The 18,500-nt window shown below is 43.5% G+C and overlaps 1 protein-coding gene across 7 annotated transcripts in view; it reads right to left on the bottom strand.

The window, feature by feature from the left end:
• PRKCD (protein kinase C delta) overlaps nucleotides 1–18,500 on the bottom strand; it is a 66,669-nt gene that overhangs the window by 38,135 nt on the left and 10,034 nt on the right. The window lies entirely within an intron of this gene.

The raw sequence follows: 18,500 nt of genomic DNA on the forward strand, positions 1-18,500 counted from the left end.
CACAGAAGAAAAAGAACTGCTTGATCACATGGATTGGTGGGGCTATGACTGGGAAAGTGGACTCTAAAAGATTACCCTAGTGCAAATATTAATAATAAGGAAATGAGTCTTTATTAATGGCGCATGTTAAACCCAGTGGAATTGCACGTCAGATATGGGAGGGGATAAGGGAGAGGAGGGAAGGAGCATGAGTCTTGTAACCATGGAAAATTATTCTAAATCATCTAATTAAAATGTAAAAAAAAATTAAAAATGATTGCTAAAATGTTTACATCTAATTGGGAAATATTTAATGAAATAAATAAAAATATTATTTACACATACATGCACACACACATATATAACCATACTTTTTTTTAACCCTTACCTTCTGTCTCAGAATTAATACCAACTATTGATTCCAAGGCAGAAGAGCTATAAGGGCTAAGCAGTGAAAGTCAAGTGACTTGCCCAGGGTCACTGAATTATTCTTGGAAAGGCAAAAGGGGAGAAGGAGAATAAATAACACCACAATCTACCTCTCCCTCCTTTGTACCCTTATGATGGAAGCTGGTAGCTCAGCCATTAATCCTTTGCTGCCTATTTCTGAAATTCTTTGCAAACTGTAGAATCCTATTAAATGTGAGCTCTGACAGGTAGAGGTTTTATTTCCTCAGTTGGAAAGCAAGCTCTCCAGGTTGGTGCTAAGGTTTATGTCTTGCCCACAGTGTCCGTTAGCAAGATTGAACATGGCACAAGAGGTGCTCAGGAGAAAATCATGAATGAAGGAAGGAGGGAAGGGCTCCTGGGAGCAACAAGCTCTCCCTTCCTTCTCTCAAGTGGCCAAGACAGAGCAGAGAGGGAAGCCCTTCTTGGCTGTTCTGCTTCATCTAGCTCCCTACACAGAATTGCAACACCAGACCCAGCAGGCAGCCAGCAGATGGGCGGGTTGGTGAGTGGGAGCTGCCCAACCCTAGATGGAGGAAGCTGCTTGGCTAGGTGCCCCTGTGGAGGGAGCCAGGCCTTCATGGGATTGTCTTTAATCAGAAAGACCTTGGGAGTTCTACAATGATTCCAAAAATGGGGTGGCTGGGCGTGGGGGAGAAGGTTGTACTTGAGATATTTAATAACCCTACATGGGACTCTCTAAAAGGTGAAACTCCTTCGTCTTAAAAGCTAAGGAGTAGGGCCATATTAATCTATAATCCACAAATCTTTCCTGATACTTCCTCTCCATCTCCCACCTGCCCAACCTGGAACTACTCTGGATGAAGGCAGAGAAGAAAGAGGCTGGTCCCTAGGGAGCTCACAGTCTAGAAGGGGAAAGAAAAAAGCAGCTAATAAGCACCTCTATGTGCCAGGCACTGTGCTAAGTGCTTTATGAATTTTATCTCATTAGTCTAAGGCAGGAGATCTTAATGAAGGGGTCATGAATTTGTTTTTCTAGTATTTTGATAGTTGTATTTCATTGTAATTGGTTTGGTTTATAATCCTATGCTGTTTTGGGCACATTAAAAATAGGATTCTGAAAAGGGTTTCATACACTTCACCTGACACTGTCCAAGGGGTCCAGGGCCAAAAAAAAAAAAAGACTAAGGACTCCTGGTTCAGAAAAAGTTCCTGGATTGGTGGATCTTAACAGCCAAGAAAGGGATTTAGATACCAGATAAATACATTTTTAAAAAATCTTACCTTCTGTCTTAGAATTGATCCTAAGTATTGGTTCCAAGGCAGAAGAGCTGTAAGGGCCAGGCAACTGGGGTCAAGTGACTTGCTCAGGGCCACATATCTAGGAAGTATCTGAGACCATTTTTAAACCCAGGACCTTATGTCTCTAGGTCTGCTCTCTATCTACCGAGTCATCTCATTGCCCCTTATAAATATATATATATATATATCTTTAAAACTCTTTGCCTTCTATTTTATAATTAATACTAAGTATTGATTACAAAGCAGATCAGTAAGGTCTGGGCAATCGGGGTAAAGTGACTTGCCTGAGGTCACACATCGAGGAAGTGTATGAGGTCACATTTGAACCCAGGACCTCCCATCTCTGGGCCTGGCTCTTTATCCATTGAGCTGTCTAGCTGCCCCCATAAATACATTTTTTAAAAGTCAGAAGTTATGATCTTATGGCATATGGAGCTTTCTGTATGTAAACTGCCTGATGGTGGCCAACAATTAGTTTAGAAATTATAGTCTACAAGTTCTCAAACTCTTTGGATTCAGGACCCTCTTACATTTTCCAAAATCTACCCTCCCCCTAAAGAGCTTTGTTTATGTGACTTACGTCTACGGATTTTTACTATGTTAGAAATGAAAACATCTTAGTATTATCAGAAAAATAGTTTTGACTTTGTAGGTCCTCTGAAAAGATCTTGGGGACCTGAGATGTGGAGAACTGTCTGGGGGCACTGAGAGTTACGAAACCAGGTCTAGGGGCAGCCCAAGATGAGGAGATGAGACCTAGGTTTTGTCCCAAGGGAGCCCAGGGACTGGGGACCCTGTCATTCAGGTAGGAGCCACAGTTTAGAAGGTACAAGTTGCAACAGAACACTGCAGAATAGAATGCAGTGCCCTGTTATGGGGTTCTGATGAAGGGCTGTCTGGAGAAGGCAGGGAAGGCTTCCCAGAAGAGAAAGGGCTTAAGGTAGACCGTAAAGGATGAATAGAAGATTATGTAGGTAGAGAATACTCAGGGAACCCACTGCATAAATAGAGCAGGGAAGGAGCCTGATGATATAAATAGGAATAAGGAAGAAAGATAGAGAGGACCAAGCTGTGGACCTTTATAAAGATCAAGAAAGTCCAGCTGCTGAGAACTTTCATCACATCCTGGCTACCTGTGCTGGACAAAAGGATTAGCCAGCGCTATCACAGCCCAGGCAAAAGGGTCAAGCAGGGCCTCCTGGACCAGCCTGGGAGCTTGTGTGATGGGCACACCCACCCCCTCTACACTCCACCCCTTAGGGGACAAAGCCCTTCTCATGCTGGGAGGGAGCCCTGTGCTGGCTCTGAGCACAAAACAGCCTCTGTTAGGGAGCAACAGGAGAAAACTGGCCAGAGGCTGGGATTGGGGGGACTGGAGCTGCCACTGTGGATTTCTCCTCGAGCCACACCAACAGCGACATGCGAATGCCAACATACAGACACATACCCAAACATAAAGAGGCACATGCAGGGATAGACACATAGACACAAATACACACACATCTGCAGCCACACCTCCAGAGATGGGCCTTCACTCACACCCACACCCACACCCACACCCATTGGCACACACAGATTCCTATCTAGGAGAGAGTTACAAAGGCGAGCAGCCCACCTACAAGATCACTCACTGCCTAGGCTGGTAGTGGCTCCCTCCCCCATTTCCCTCCTCCCCAGGCTTTTGCACCTTCAAGGAAAGGGAAAATGGAAAGACTCCAGGAAATCTTCAGGCCTTAGAGTCCTCCCTGTTTAGAAGCAGGAGATACAGAAAGTCACGGCTTGGGAGGAAGATAGAGGCAATAGAAATGGAGAAAGGAACAAAGATGGAGGAGTTGAGGTACAGAGAGATAAAGACTGAGAAAGTGGAACATGAAGTCAGGGACAGTCAAAAGCAGAGAGAAAGAAAGCCCACCAGGGAGAAAAAGAGAGCTACTTGGGAAGAGGAGAAGGGAGAGGCATTTAACAAGATGGAAACAGCCCTGCAGAAAAGCTGGGGGAGGGAAAGGACAGCAGTAAAGGGGCCCCTTCATTCAGGATCAGGTTCTGGTTTTATCCAGGAAATGTCCAAATGCACATTTTTCCACATCCGCCACGTACAGAGTGAAACTGAGCCCCCATTAGGTGGGGGAGGAGAGAACAGAGTAGAGAAGCGAAGACAGGAGGATGGAATAAGCCCTATCTCCCAGGGCATAGAAGTAGCCCAGATATAGCTGATATGGGGAGCTCTTTCCCTCCTCTTCCCCACCTGCTCCATCAATAGCATGGGACAAAGTCCAAGTAGGGAACCTCCAGCTAGTCTGATAAAGCTAAAGGGAGTCTGTAGACGGGAAAGCCACAATTTCCGGGATCTAGGGGAAAGGAAAGAAGATAGTTGTTTTCAGGACCAAGATGGAGGCCCAGCAGAGAGTTTTCAGGGGGAATCCATGATAGCAAGTTTTGCTCCCTCTGGACCCTGTACATGGACTTAGAGCCAGAAAGAGAGAGTAGCTGAAGTCTGAGCCTAGGCAAAAGTAAAAGAATGAAATCAGAGTCCCCAGGGACCATTTCCAAGTGAAGTTCTCTTGAAGACCCTACCTTCAAAAAGAGGGGAGTCATCCTATGACTGATCATAACAGAGACAAAATAGAGCTGTCACATGTCCACAGCCATCTTGCTAACTGCTAAGAACCACCTCTTCCAGAAAGTCCTCCATGGTTTGTTTGTTTTTTTTAAATAATCACTCATGTTCCTAGAATTCTTTATATAATTTCTCGTAGAATCATTCCTTATTCACTCCCAATGAGTTGGGTCTTCCTGGTGTTAAACTTCAATAAAAGAAAATCCAGTCTTTCCCTCACCTACCTACAAACTCTCATCCCTGGCTCCACAACAGCTACAAGACACTTGTCAAAGAGCCTAGGCCAATAAACCTGATCTGGACTCACAATATCCCCAGCCCATGGGTCACTGCCCAGATCAGCTGCTCTTGTTTACCCAACATGGGCAGAGAAGTGTTCAGAATCTTCCAGAGGATGTTGTGAAATACAAACTCAGCCACAGCTCAACACTATGCATGAACCCAAGGGGCCCCAACATCCTTGGACAGAAGTTCTCTCCTGGGTCTCCAAATTTAGACATTTACCTCTAAGTCTATGGTTTATTGACTTGATGCCTCCTCTGAACTGAACATCTTAACCTTCCTCATAGTTGCCTCCAGCCTTAACACTAATCCTCAATTCTAACCCAGGTCCAAACCCCCAACCTTCTTCCAAAAAATTACTGCTAGCCACTCCTACACAGCAATGCCAAACTAAGACCCTAATCTTGATTTTCCTACAAACAAAACCTCCAGCCCTAGTTGTTGAGTCATTTCAGCTGTATCTGACTCCTCATGATCCCAATTTGGGGTTTCTGGGCAAAGATATTGGAGTGGTTGGCCATTTTCTTCTTCAACTCATTTTACAGGTGAAGAAGTGGGGCAAAGGGTTTGGGTCTCACAGCTGGTAAGTACCTGAGGCTGGATTTGAACTCATGAAGATGAGACTTCCTGCCTCCAGGGCCAGTGTGCTATTCCCTGTGCCACCTGGCTGCCTTAATAGCAACTTTTCTCACCTAAATGTGGATCTAAACCACAAATATTCCTCAGGCTCTAACCCTCAATTTTCCCCCATAGAGTAACTTTTCCCTCCCCATAGACAATAACCCTTAATTCAAACCCCAAAGAATTACATTTAGGATCAGAGATTTAGAACTGAAAAGAATGATCTAGTCAAATGCCACATTTTATAGGTTACATGGTCTGCTGGATGCTAGGATTCTTTTATTGCTTCCTCCCACCTCCAGTATACAAATGTGCATACATCCAGCATCAGCATCTTGATCTCAAGTCTCATATTATCAACTGTGATAATTCCATGTGAAGTACTTTATAAACCTTAAAATGCTATCTAAGTGCTTCATGTTGTTATTATTAACTGCTTTTTGGATATTTCAAACAGGATGGCCCATGAGCGTCTCAAACTTATTTTGTCCAAAAGAGAACACATTCTCTTTCTTCCCCAAACCCACCCGTCTTCCAGATTCCCTTCTTTCTGTCAAAGGAACCACCATTCTTCCAGTTTCAGCCAAGTTCTTGACTTGGGTATTATCCTTGATTCCTCAATTCTTCCTCACCTCACATATCCAGTTAGTTGTCATAACTTGCCATTCCTACTTCTATACTAGGGGCAGGTAGGTGGCTCAGTGGATAGAGTGTGCCAGGCTGAGTCAGAAAGATTCAAATCTGCCCCCTGACACTTACTGGCTGTGTAACCTTGGGCAAGTCACTTAACCCTGATTGCTTCAGTCTTGGTATAATGAGCTGGAGAAAGCAAACCACTCCTTTGTCAAGAAGCCTCCAGACTGGAGTCATGAAGAAGTCAGATACAATTGAAACAACTAAACAAAGACCTCTACAATATCTTTTGGGTCCATCTTCTTCTCTTTAGTAACCACCTTAATTTAGACTCATCACTTTTCGGCTAGATTATTGCAATAACCTCCTAATTGTTCTCCCTGTTGCAAATCTCTGGCCTCGACATCCTATCCTCCACACAAATGGCAAACTAGTTTTCCTTGAGTAGAGGTCTGATTATATCATTCCCCAATTTGAGAAATTCCAGTGGCTCCCTAATGTCTCAAGGATCAAACATAAATTCCTGTTTTACAAAAAGAAAGGGCTTCATAATCTAGTCTCAACCTATCTTTCCAGCCTCATTCTATATCACTCCCTTTCTTGGTCTGGTCAAACTAGCCTTCTTGTCGATTCTCACACAAAGATTCTACCTCTCATCTCTGCCCCCCTTTGCAATGACAGTTCCATTCTTCCCTTTATGGAGAGTGCACTCCCCTTTTACCTTCTCTTTAAGAATCCTTTACTTCCTCTAAGACTTGGCCTCCTGAAGCTGTATTTAGTTTTATAGATTTTGCATCTCTTCCTACAGATACCTATTAGAGTGCAAGCTCCTTGAGAACAGGGATGGTTTCATTTTTTCGTTTTTGTATCTCCGCCATAACAATTCCTGGCACATAGGAGGTCCACAATAAATCTGTTTGACTGGTTGATTAAATATAGTAAAATCACAGTAACTTGATTCATTCTGATGGGAATGAAATTTACCTTTGCAACTAGATATAGTCAACTAAATTTTAAACTATAATCAAATAAGCAACATAATCATAATTGGATAGAAGTTGATTAAAGTATTTCAGAGAGCAAACTATATAAATAAGAGTTAAATTCTTAGAATAGATCAAAGTGACACATTAATCATAAATTTGTTTTATTTAGTAAGTAAATACAGTTCCTGAAAATTACCACTGAGTATAAGAGGTTTTTAGCACAGGGTCTCTGAATTTGTTTTGTTTTTGTTTTTTTAGTGTTTTGATAATGTATTTCAATATAATTGGTGAGCTTTGTGATCCTGTGTATTTTATTTTAGCTATTTAAAAACATAATCTGAGAAGGGGTCTAGAGGCGTCGTCATCAGATTGTCCAAAGTGTCCCTGACATGGAAAAAGGTTAAGAATTCTTGTAGTAGGCAAACTCTGGTAAGCTTTATTCAAGCCACTATATATTAAAGTAGATAAAAAATTACAACAAAGCCCCATAATCATGAGACAGATAGTGATAACACAGTGCTGGACTGGAGCTTAGCAGAATGATTAGCACATGGGGAGAGCTTACAAATGCCCTCTCCTTCATTCAGGGCTGTGCAGTAACAGAGAAGCAGAAGAAGGATGCCTAGGGATTTGAAGGATGGGAGCTGATGAAGTGGCCTTCCTCTTTACCAAGGTGAACCCCTCTACCTGTGCAAGCAATCCCATTCTATCCTGTGTCCTCCAATAGACTGCCCCCTCTGTCATTTCTATTTTCACTTTTTTTTCAATTCTCCCAATGCTCTGGCTCCTTCCCTATTGTCTACAAACATGCCCATGTTTCTCTGGTCTTGAAAAAACTCTCAGTTGATCCAACCCTTTTCCATAACGATCATCATCTATCTCTTCTTCCTTTCGTAGCTAACCTCAAAAAGGCTGCCTACAATGGCGGCCTCCACTTTCTTTCCTCTCACTCTCTGGCTTCCAACTTTATCATTCCATTGAAATTACCCTCTCCAAAGTTATCAGTAATAGTTTTGTTGCCAAATCCAATGACCTTTCCCCAATCCTTATTCTCCTTGATCTCTCTGCAGTCTTTGACACTGCTGATCATACTCTCCTCCTTGACAGGTTTTCAGGACATTGTGCTCTCCTGGTTCTCCTCCTGCCTATCTGACCACTCCTTCTCAGCTTTCTGTACTGTATCCTCACCCAGAGCATGTCCTCTAACTGTGGATGCCCCTCAGGTTTCTGATCTGGGCTCTCTTCTCTTCTTCATCTAAACTTCTTCACTTACTGATCTCATCAGCTCCTGTAGATTTCATTATCATCTCTGTGCTGATGATTCTCATAGCTACCTTTCCTGCCCCAACCTCTCTGCTGACCTCCAATCTTGCATCTCCAACTGTCTTTTAGATATCTTGACCTGGATGTCCAGTAGACAACTTAAACACAATTTGTCCAGGATGAAACTAAATTATCTTTCCTCCTAAACATTACTCCCAACCCACCTCTTACCTTCCCAATATGGTAGAGGGCAACCCCATTCTCCCAGTTCCTTGAGTTAACAATCTAGGAATCATCCTGGACTTCTAACTATCTCTCATTTCCCCATACCCAGTCTGTTTTCAAGACCTGTTGATTTTGCCTTTGCAATACCTCTTGAATATGCTCCTTTCTCTCCTGACACTGCCACCATACCTAAACTATGGCAATAGCCTATTTGTAGAACTGCCTGCCTCAGGTCTCTCCCTACTCCAATCCATCATCTATCTAGCTACTAAAGTGATTTTCTTAAAGTGCAGGTCCAATGATGTCATTCCCCTACTCAATAAACTCCAGTGGCTCCCTATTGCCTCTAGGATCAAATACAAAATGCTCCACGTTTGTCATTCAAAGCCCTCTCCTATCTTTCCAGCCTTCTTATACCTTACTTCCCAACCTGCATTTCTCAATCCAGTGACAAGGACCCCCTGGCTCTTCTATGAATAAGATACTGTCTCTCAGCTCCAGGCATTTTCTCTAGCTGTATCCCATGCCTAGATCACTCCCCCTCAACTCTACCTCCTGCCTTCCCTGGCTTCCTTAAGTCCCCAACTAAAATCTCATTACAGGAAGTTTTCTTAGCTCCTCTTAATTCTAGGGCCTTTCCTCCATTAATTATTTCCTTTTTTCCTGTATATAATTTTCTTTGCATATATTTGTTTGCATGTTGTCTTTCCTATTAGATTATAAGCTCCTTAAGGGTAAGGGCTGTTGTTATTTGCCTCTTCTTGTATCCCCAGCACTTAGCACAGTGCCTAGTATATAGAAGGTGTTTAAGAAATGTTTATTGATTGATTGCCTGGGGGGTCTGAACAGAAGGGGACACCGGGCTCTCAGGGTCATTTACTTTTAGAGTAATTTTTATTTTAAATTCCACCCCCCCCCCCCCAATCAAGGCTGAGAGGGGAAAGGAGAATCTTTGTAGATTTGCTGATGAAGATCCAGCCTCATCTCATCACTGTATAGTCCTCACCTGAAAGGTGTGGCTAATATACAGTAAAATCAGTGGAATGAATATGTAATTGGGAATCTTGAAATCTGGGTTTTAATCTTAGCTCTTTACCATGGATTACCTATGTGACCTTAGGCAAGGCATTTGGACAAGAGCCTTCAATATCTCAGTTTCAACCTCAATAAAATGCTTAAGATTAGACTTTATGACTTCTAAAGTACCTTCTAGCTTTAGTTAACATGCTCATGTCTGTCCCATGACCCAGGGAAATTACATTTTTTGACACATAACTGAGTGAAAAATATGAGCTTTGGAGAATGGCAAATTCCTGCCCTTCCCGAATAACATCTTCATGGTAAAAAAAAGTTCCATCTGTGTAGGCACCACCAGGAAAATAGTTCCGGTCATTTCCCAGTATGCCTTACTCATGGAGTCTGAGGCAGCGCCTCTTGCCTTGCGACACTGTTACTAGACATGACAGAGGGTGGAGGTGGAGATGGACAGAATCTGCCCTCCCCCAAGGCGCTTGGCCAGCAGCATGCTGGGAGGATGAGGGACTGTCCATCTTGTAAACCACTTTCTAGCTCAGCCACAAAGGGAACTATATGGGTTGGAGATTCACCAGACATCTCAGTCCCTTTCACCAGCACCTCCCAAATGGGGCCATCCTAGTGACAGCTCATGTTTCTATTTTCATTCAGGCTTTACTAAGCCCCTTCCCCCATGTCAGCCCTGTGAGGGCACCAGAACAAGTATATTTATCCCATTTTACAGATGACAGAACAGAGACCCTAAAAGGGGAAGTGCTTTATCTAGTCACGTCCCTCACAGGGGTTAAAGTCAGGCAACTCAACCCTAGAGAAACTCTCAGGATTCTTCCACATACTTCCCGTATCTCCCTCCACCTCTTCCCCAGGTCAGTGCCTTCCCCAGAGTGCCCTCTTTCCCCTCCAAAAAGAGTCCTGGGCTCCTGGGGGCCTCCTACAAAGCCCAGGACAAGAGAGAACTATGCCAGTGGCTGCCACCTGCCCCCATACATTTTCTCCATGTGGTTATGGGGGCCTCCAACAGCCCCTGTAACCACACTCCCCAAGGCTTCCTCCCAGCTCGCAGCCACCAACGGCACTCAGCTGCAGCTGATAGGAGACCTCCTCCGGCAGGGGAGGGAGGACACACAGACAGACGGATGGACACGCCTCCTCCGGAGCAACCCAGGACATGAGGTTCTTCTCCTACACACACACACACACAATACCACACAAACCACCTACACCTCACCCACCAACCACTAACATGTGCCACATGCACCACACAGGCACCGAAAGCGCTACCCTCCACACAATACTGTGCACCACACACTCTATAGCTCCCACACCACACGGGCCACACACATCCCCAACTCATAGACTGTCCCTCCATCCCTACATACCACCCACACACTATGCACCCTTAAGCCACATATGCCACACACACACACACAAGGCAAACACATATTACGTAGCACATACCACCTACCACCCCCCACCATACAGATTATGGACATACACCCACATATGATAACACACATATGTCATGTACTGTATAATCTACTCACATAGACTATAGCTATAGCCATAGGGGCCAAATCTACATATAACACACAATACCATATACCCTACTCAAGCCCCATGTACCTTACACATCACACATGATACCTCACATGCAAGCATGTGCTATTCCTGACACATACAAGGCACACGTGTGTATACATCGTGCTGGACTGTTGCATACATATGTATCCCCGACACACACCCTGCCTTCACATAAGTGCCAAACAAACAGACAGACACCACAGACCCAGACATATGCGTATACATTCCTATGTGTCTATACACACACCCTTACAATTACTTTCCAGATTATATTTCTTTGGTTTATCCATGTACCTGTATGTAATCCTATACAAATAGGTATATGCAGATCCCCGGCTTGTCCCCTCTGACTCCTGGGTGGCAGGAATTATTTTGCTTTTTGTTCTTTACACCCTCAGTGCCTGGCATGGCAGCTGATACATAGAAGGCATTTAATAAAAGCTTTTTTGATAGATAAATGTCCTCTCTCTGAGTATAGACATAAGGGCTGTGTGTGTGTGTGTGTGTGTGTGTGTGTGTGTGTGTGTGTGTGTATCTTTGGGCCTGATATATATTGATGTGTTCCTGTAAACATGTGTTATGTACCGGTAGCAGGAAGGGTGTCCCAAGGCTAATTAACCTCATTAAGTAATGAAATTCACAGGGAAAGGGAAAAGAAAAGAAGATCTGAGGCTGGACCAGCACATGTACTTCCCTTTGTCCACCCCCTCCTCTCTCCGTCCCTCTGTCTTCTGTTCTGTTTAGAGAAGCTGAGGATTGAGCTCCTCAGAGCAAAAGAGAGAAGTGAAGGAGGGGAAGTGAGGCAAGCTGGAACCTTCCCCCCAAAATATTAGACCTTGGAGAGCCATGCCTCCTTCTCTCCCTCTTTTATTGTTCCCCAGATGCTTGAATCACCAAAATGAGCCTCCCCGATGGGGACCCTGCCTGGCTCCCTAAGCCCCACTGAACTGTGACCAGCTAGATACCTCTCTATATATCTCTTCTTCTGAAGGTCCTTCCAAGCGTTCCCAAGCCCTCAAGAATTCAGCACTGTCTCCTCTCTTCATTCTCAGGACTCCAGCTTGGGGACCAGATTTAGAGAAAGTCAATCAGCCCCTGGCTCTGGATACATAATCTGGAGAGTGACCTTGGTGCTGTATAGACAGTGGTCAACAGTGGAAGGGAGGAGGAAGAAAGGAGGAAGGGAGAGGGAAATGAGAGGAAAGAGGAAGACAGAGAAGAGAAGGAGTGAGAAAAAGAAGAAAAAGGAAGGGAGGGAAGAGGAAAAGGAAGACAAGGAGAAATGAAAGAGGGAATGAGGGGAGAGAGAGGAAGGAAAAGATGAGGTAAAAGATGACAATTGAGAGGAAAGAGAGGGAAGGGAGAGAGAAAAGCACCTGGTAAACTTCTATTCTGATGAGAACAAAGATGTCAACATTGTCCTAGTTTGGCAGGCATGATGTCATGATGGAGGTGTCAGCTGAAGTATTCAGTAAGTATTTCTGGAAAACTGTAGTTGAAAGAGCACACAAGACTAGTAAATCAGAAGCCCTGGGTTTGACTTCAGAAACTTCAGAAATAATGGATGTTATTCTCTTTGGCTTGGGGAGGTAGGGGAAGAGCTCTAGGTCTAGAAAGAATGATGGGGCCAAGTATTGGGGAATTAATGGAGATAAAGAGAGGATGCTTCTCCAAGCTTGGAGAGGTTTTCTTTGATAAAGTACTCTTGTTCTGTTAGTGTGTGTGTGTGTGTGTGTGTGTGTGTGTGTGCAACCTTACCCTTGGTAGCTCTGTTACTAGTCTTCTTCCTTGTGACAAACACCCAGAAAGGGAGGGAAGAATGGGTCGAGTAACAGAACCGAGGACCATGGAGAAGGGCAGGGACAGAAAGCTGCGAAAGCTCAAGTTTCTTGCAAAGTTTTTAATTGAGTAGGAAGGAGAATCTGAGACAAGATCAAATATCCCTAGGTAAAACTTGGGAAGGGATTGAAGCCCCCAAAAGTTGACATGACTAGCAAAGTCCTTCCTCTAAACAGTCCCTTCCCATATGTGAAAGATACTCTGTATATCAAAACCCTTGAAAACTAACACAGAAATGTATCCCCAAATCTGTTGAAATGGTATCAGGGAAAGGAGAGACCAGAGCAAGGTAGGGAAGATTTCTTGGAAGACAGAACTGGGGCACTCCCAGGCAAAATTGCAAAGTAGCAAGTTTAGTATGCCTGCTTTCCTTTTCCCCATTTTTCTGCTTTTTCAGGACCCCTCCTCATGAAATCTCTCCTATATCAGACATGGTTTAACTGAATTTGTCTTCCCTCACAGTGGTTAGGAAAGGGTCCTTACATAGTAGGTGCTTAATAAACATTTGTTGAATGACTGAACAAAAGCTTCTGACAAATTCATCCCCTCTGAGCTACTAGTGATATGATATACACTACTCATCTAAGGATTAAACTAAATTAACATTTCCCAAAAGCATCATGGAGAGGCCAATCTTTAACCTACAGGAATGAATTCATAAAAGCAAAATTTATAGCAATGATAATGGCCAGTGGAGGAAAGATATGAGATGAGGTTGGGACCCTTCTGATAATCTCTTTCAAATTCCATCCCACCCCAGTGATACCAGCCTCTCTCTCTGTCTCTGTCTCTGTCTGTCTCTGTCTCTCTCTCTGTTTCTTTCCCTCTCTCTTTCCTTCCTTCCTTCCTCCCTCCCTCCCTCTCTCTCTCTCTCTCTCTCTCTCTCTCTCTCTCTCTCTCTCTCTCTCTCTCTCTCTCTCTCTCTCTCTCTCTTCTTTCTTTCTTTCTTTCTTTCTTTCTTTCTTTCTTTCTTTCTTTCTTTCTTTCTTTCTTTCTTTCTTTCCCTTCTCCCCCCTCTAAATCCTTACCTTCTGTCTTAGAATCAATCCTGTGTATTGGATCCAAGGCAGAAGAGTGGTAAGGGCAAGACGATGGGGGTTAAGTGGCTTGCCCAGGGTCACACAGTTAGAAATGCCAGATTTAAACTCCTTATTTCTCTTACACTATAGATTAGCCTAGGGTGTGGGTATCATAATAGAGAGGCACAAGACCTCTAAGAAGGCAATCTGAGAGTCAGCAAACTTGGGTAGGAGTGCTTCCTTTGGCATTGTCACCACATAGCCTCAAGCAAGTTATTTCCCTTCTTTGAGCTTTGATTTCTTTTTTTTTTTTGGTTCAGTGAGAAATTTGGTCTCTAAGTTAGCTATCTAAGCCTAGCTGTTAAAGCCCCTGATACTAGGATGATATGGTTCTGACTAGACTTTATGAGTCTAGCACCCCCAGGGTACAGAATTCTCCCTTGTCTCCCCAGTAAAGGGAACCTTCCTGAGCTTTCTATGCCAAGATGGTTGGGACAGCAAGATTTCTACTCAGAGAGTGAGAGCCACAGGCTGCAGTTGAGGGCACAGTGTTTTGCATACAGACAGAAGGGTTGTGTGTAATCTCAGACAAGTCCCTCCTCCTTCTCCTTTTCTCCTTCACCCTCCATCCTTTTCTTCCCTGGTCTACAATTTTTCTTCCAAACAAGTGCTTGAAAATCCTGAGGAGCAGGAAGCCCAGCCAGAACCAAGCGAAGAAGCCACATATCAAACATAAACTGCCTAAATATGACACAGGAGAACACAGCCCTCTTAAACCCAGATAACCTAAGCCCAAACCCATTTCAGTCTTCAACCTTAGTCAGCATCCCAGGGTCCAACACTCTAAAAGCCAATGTTCCAGAGGCAGAAAACAGGGCCTGATTCTCCAGAGGGCTGGCCTTTGACATTAGAGGAACGAAAAGGCAAAATGGAGAAAGCAAATTTGCTTAGGTGGCCCCTAGATCATCATTACTTGACGTTCCTGTTCCGAGCCTCCGTCTGTCCAAAGTTCTTATGTGTTTAACAGGTGATTCTGAGGAATAAGAAAGCTACAGCCTGGGCTGGGTCTAGGGAAGACTAAAGGGCATCCAAAGCCCACTAGACCTGCAGGTCCAAGACAGAAAGAGGGTTCATCAGGAAACAGCTTCAAAAATGCCTTTTGGGTCAAGAGGAAAGAGGTAGAAGAGGTAACAGACCAGGAGCTAGGAGATCAGTGGTTTTCTAGATTTGTTCTATGGCTGATTTGCTCGGTAGCCTTAAGCAAGTCACTAACCTATTGTGCCTCATTTTCACATCTAGAAAATGAGGGAGATCTAATTAGATCCATTTTTTTCTACCATAGATCCCTTTTCTTTCTAATGATCCCTATGAGCCTAACATCAAAAAATGTTTTTAAATGTGTAAATTAAAATACATAATACAAACAAATCCAATTCTATTGATGTAGTCTCATTTAGCTAGCTATATAAAAGAAAACAAATTTCTAGATCTGCAAGTTAGTAACCCTTGGATTAGAGAATCTTTAAGGTCCCTTTTAATTCTGACATTCTAGGCTTTCAAGTCTTTAATGGACAGCCTCTAGGATCCCAGCCCTGTGCTAGGCACTAAGGGAGAGGCAAAGAAATATAAAATAGAATCCCTGCTCTCTAGGTATTTCAGACAGGTCATTTCAATAATACAGGGCAGCTGAATATTGAGTACTGCATGAACCATACCCTAGCCTACAGCCTAATCCTCATAGCCACCCCCCAAGGCACAGACATGCTTGTTCATTCATCCCTTATGCCCTAGTCCAAAAGGCCACAGACCCAGTCCCAGGGGCCAAACTATATTAACTAGTTTAATATTTCTCCTTTTTTATTTTAAATTATTTTTACTTTTAATTTAAATTCGAATGATCTCTTCCTATTAAATGGTGTCAGTCCCCTGCAGCCATAGCCCAGAATCAACCCAGAATAGGCTTAATATCCCAATGTGTAGATTATCCAGACCTTTAATTTTCCTTCCTGCTCCTAGCCTGGGAGCATTCCCTCATCATTCTCTTAGTAAACCAGGTAAAGAAGTTCTGGAAGAAAGATTTAAAGAGGAAGGGGCCTATAATCCAATTCCTTAAATTTTAAGATTAGGAAACTGAGGCCCACAGTAGTAAGATAACTTGCTTATAAGTAAGTCACTTACTTATAAGTAAGGTCACTCGGAAAATAAAAAGGAGACTTAAGATTAGATTAGAACCAAGATCCTCTGCCCCCAAATCCAGTACTCTTTCCATCATGCCATCTTGGCTCCAATCCACTTGTAATGGGAGCACTTGGGAAGTGAAACTAGGGTTAGGGTCAGAGAGGCAAGAAGGAAGGGGGAGGGATCTGGGTCAAGAATTAAACCTAAAACAAATTCTTGGTATTATCTAGATTTTATTTTATTTATCTGGTTTTTTCTGTCCTAATCTGTATCTAATAATATCTAATTATAAGCTTAGGGATTTTACTTCCATATGTCTTATCCATGTATCCTTTCCTCCCTCCATTCACATCATAATCATCCTAAATCAGATCTCATCACTTCTTACCTGGATTATCTCCATAGCCAACTAACTGGTCCCTCTGTCCCCAGTCTTTCCCCCATCTCTATTCCTTCCTCCACATAGCTGCCCAGTTAGAACTCCTAAAGTGAAAACTGGATCCTGTGAGTCCCTTGTTCAAGAAGCTTCCTTGGTTCCCTGTTGCCCAAAGGATGAAAGACAGACTCCTCTCTTTGGTTTTTCAAGCCCATCACAATCTGGTTCCAACCATCTTTTCCAGGCCAATTTTACTCCGCTCCTCTCAAAGGCTATTTTCCAGCCAAACTAGAACCTAACTCAACATTCCATCTTCCATCTCAGTGTCTCTGCACAGGCTATCCCCCAAGTCTGGAATGTACTGACCCCTCATCCTTGCTTCCTGGAATGGCTAGCTCCCTTAGGTCTAGTTCATAAGCTACCTCCTACAAGAGACCTTTCACCATCCCTCCAGTCATCAGAGCTGTTCTCCAGGCCCCAGGAAATCGCCATTTTTATTTCTATACAAGTTGTTTTCTCCCAGGAGGACAGAAGTTCTTCCAGGGTAAGGAATGTTTTATTTTTTCCTTTTGACCATCCCCATAGCCAGATACAGTACCTGGAATGTTATGCAGTTTGGGGTTCAGCCCTGCAATTTCATAAGCATGATGAAACTCCTTATCAATGCAGATTTCAGTCAGTAACTATTTATTAAGGACCCCTACTATGTGCCAAGGACTGTACTAATTACTGGGGATATGAAGGAAGACAAAAGAATCCCCACCCTAGAAGAGCTCACAATCTAAAGGGAAAGACAATGTCCAAGCAAATATGCAGAAACAAGCTACAAGTAAAGATAATCAGGAAATAATCAACAAGGAAAGGTGCTAGAATTAAAGAGGGAGAAGCAAAGATTTCTTGTAAAAGCTTGGATTATAGCTGGGATTTGAAGGAAGTCAGTGAATGGGAGATGAAAAGGGACAAAATGTGAACCTGGTCTTCCTGACCCTGAGGCCAACTCTTTCCATTATACCACACTGAGTGCTCACTGAACTGGGTGAACGTGATCCTTGCACACACACAGGAATGCATGGAATACATGTACAAACATACGGACAGCATCACTGGTCATACATACTCAATTACAGAATAAAGCATGGAGTCACACTCTCACAGAGAGTAAGTCTCACACACTAATACACCAGGCATTCGAATAGTCATGCACACTCACACAAGTAAGACATACCCACATAGTAACAGTCACTCAATCACTCACAGTCACACTCAAATTCACTCCCTCCCACACACTTAGTTGCATTTTCGCCCTCTGCTGGCTTGTCTGTAGACACTCTGGTTCAAACTATGTCTACCACAAGGAAGCCCAAGTGACCTGAATTTCCACCTCTCAGTGACCTCTCACTATGGCTGCTCTAGGGTCATGTCTGAAAAAAGAAAAACCACACACACACATCAGGTGCACAAAAGTATAGACTCACTATGTAATCTCTGCATGGGTAAACTGTCCTGTACCTAAATGAAACTTGCAGGGATAGTAGATCACAGAAAGAACACAGATACAGAAAAATGCAGCCTACCTAGAGCTAGGAGACATAAAAACAGCTTATAAAGGAAAAACCTCTAAGAAAACCCACCTGGATGATGATGAGAAACTCCCTATCAATCTTTCCCACTGCTGCCAGTCATGGGAGGAACTCAAGAGAGGGAGCAAGTGTGGAGGGGAAGAGAAAAGATGGTAGGATAAGGACAGATCACTTTTCTCCACTTCCCACCAAAACTCAGAAATGGAAGAGGTATATATGAATAAGGATAACTTCCATGTGTGGGGGCAGGTAGGTCCATTCTCTACACCCGCCCCCCAATATATAGGCCACTCATCAAACCCAGCAGTATCCACACTCCCCTTCCACAGTTCTCTTCTTATCTGGACCAGACTTAAAGGGTAGAGTAGTCCCAGATCTACTAGGCACAAATGTTCCTTAAAGTTTGGGAAAGATGAAAACAGGAGGATGAGACAGGGACAGAGAAAGAGAGAAATGCATGAAAGAAAGAGACCCTGAGGCAAGGGAAGAGAATAGAAAGCAGGTAGTCATGTAACCAAATTAGGGACCTCCTCCCTTTTGTTCCAAAGGGAAAAGGGGTCAGAAATAAGGTAGAAG

The sequence above is a fragment of the Monodelphis domestica genome, chromosome 7 (genome assembly GCF_027887165.1).
Source record: "Monodelphis domestica isolate mMonDom1 chromosome 7, mMonDom1.pri, whole genome shotgun sequence".
In the NCBI taxonomy this organism is placed as follows: Eukaryota; Metazoa; Chordata; class Mammalia; order Didelphimorphia; family Didelphidae; genus Monodelphis; species Monodelphis domestica.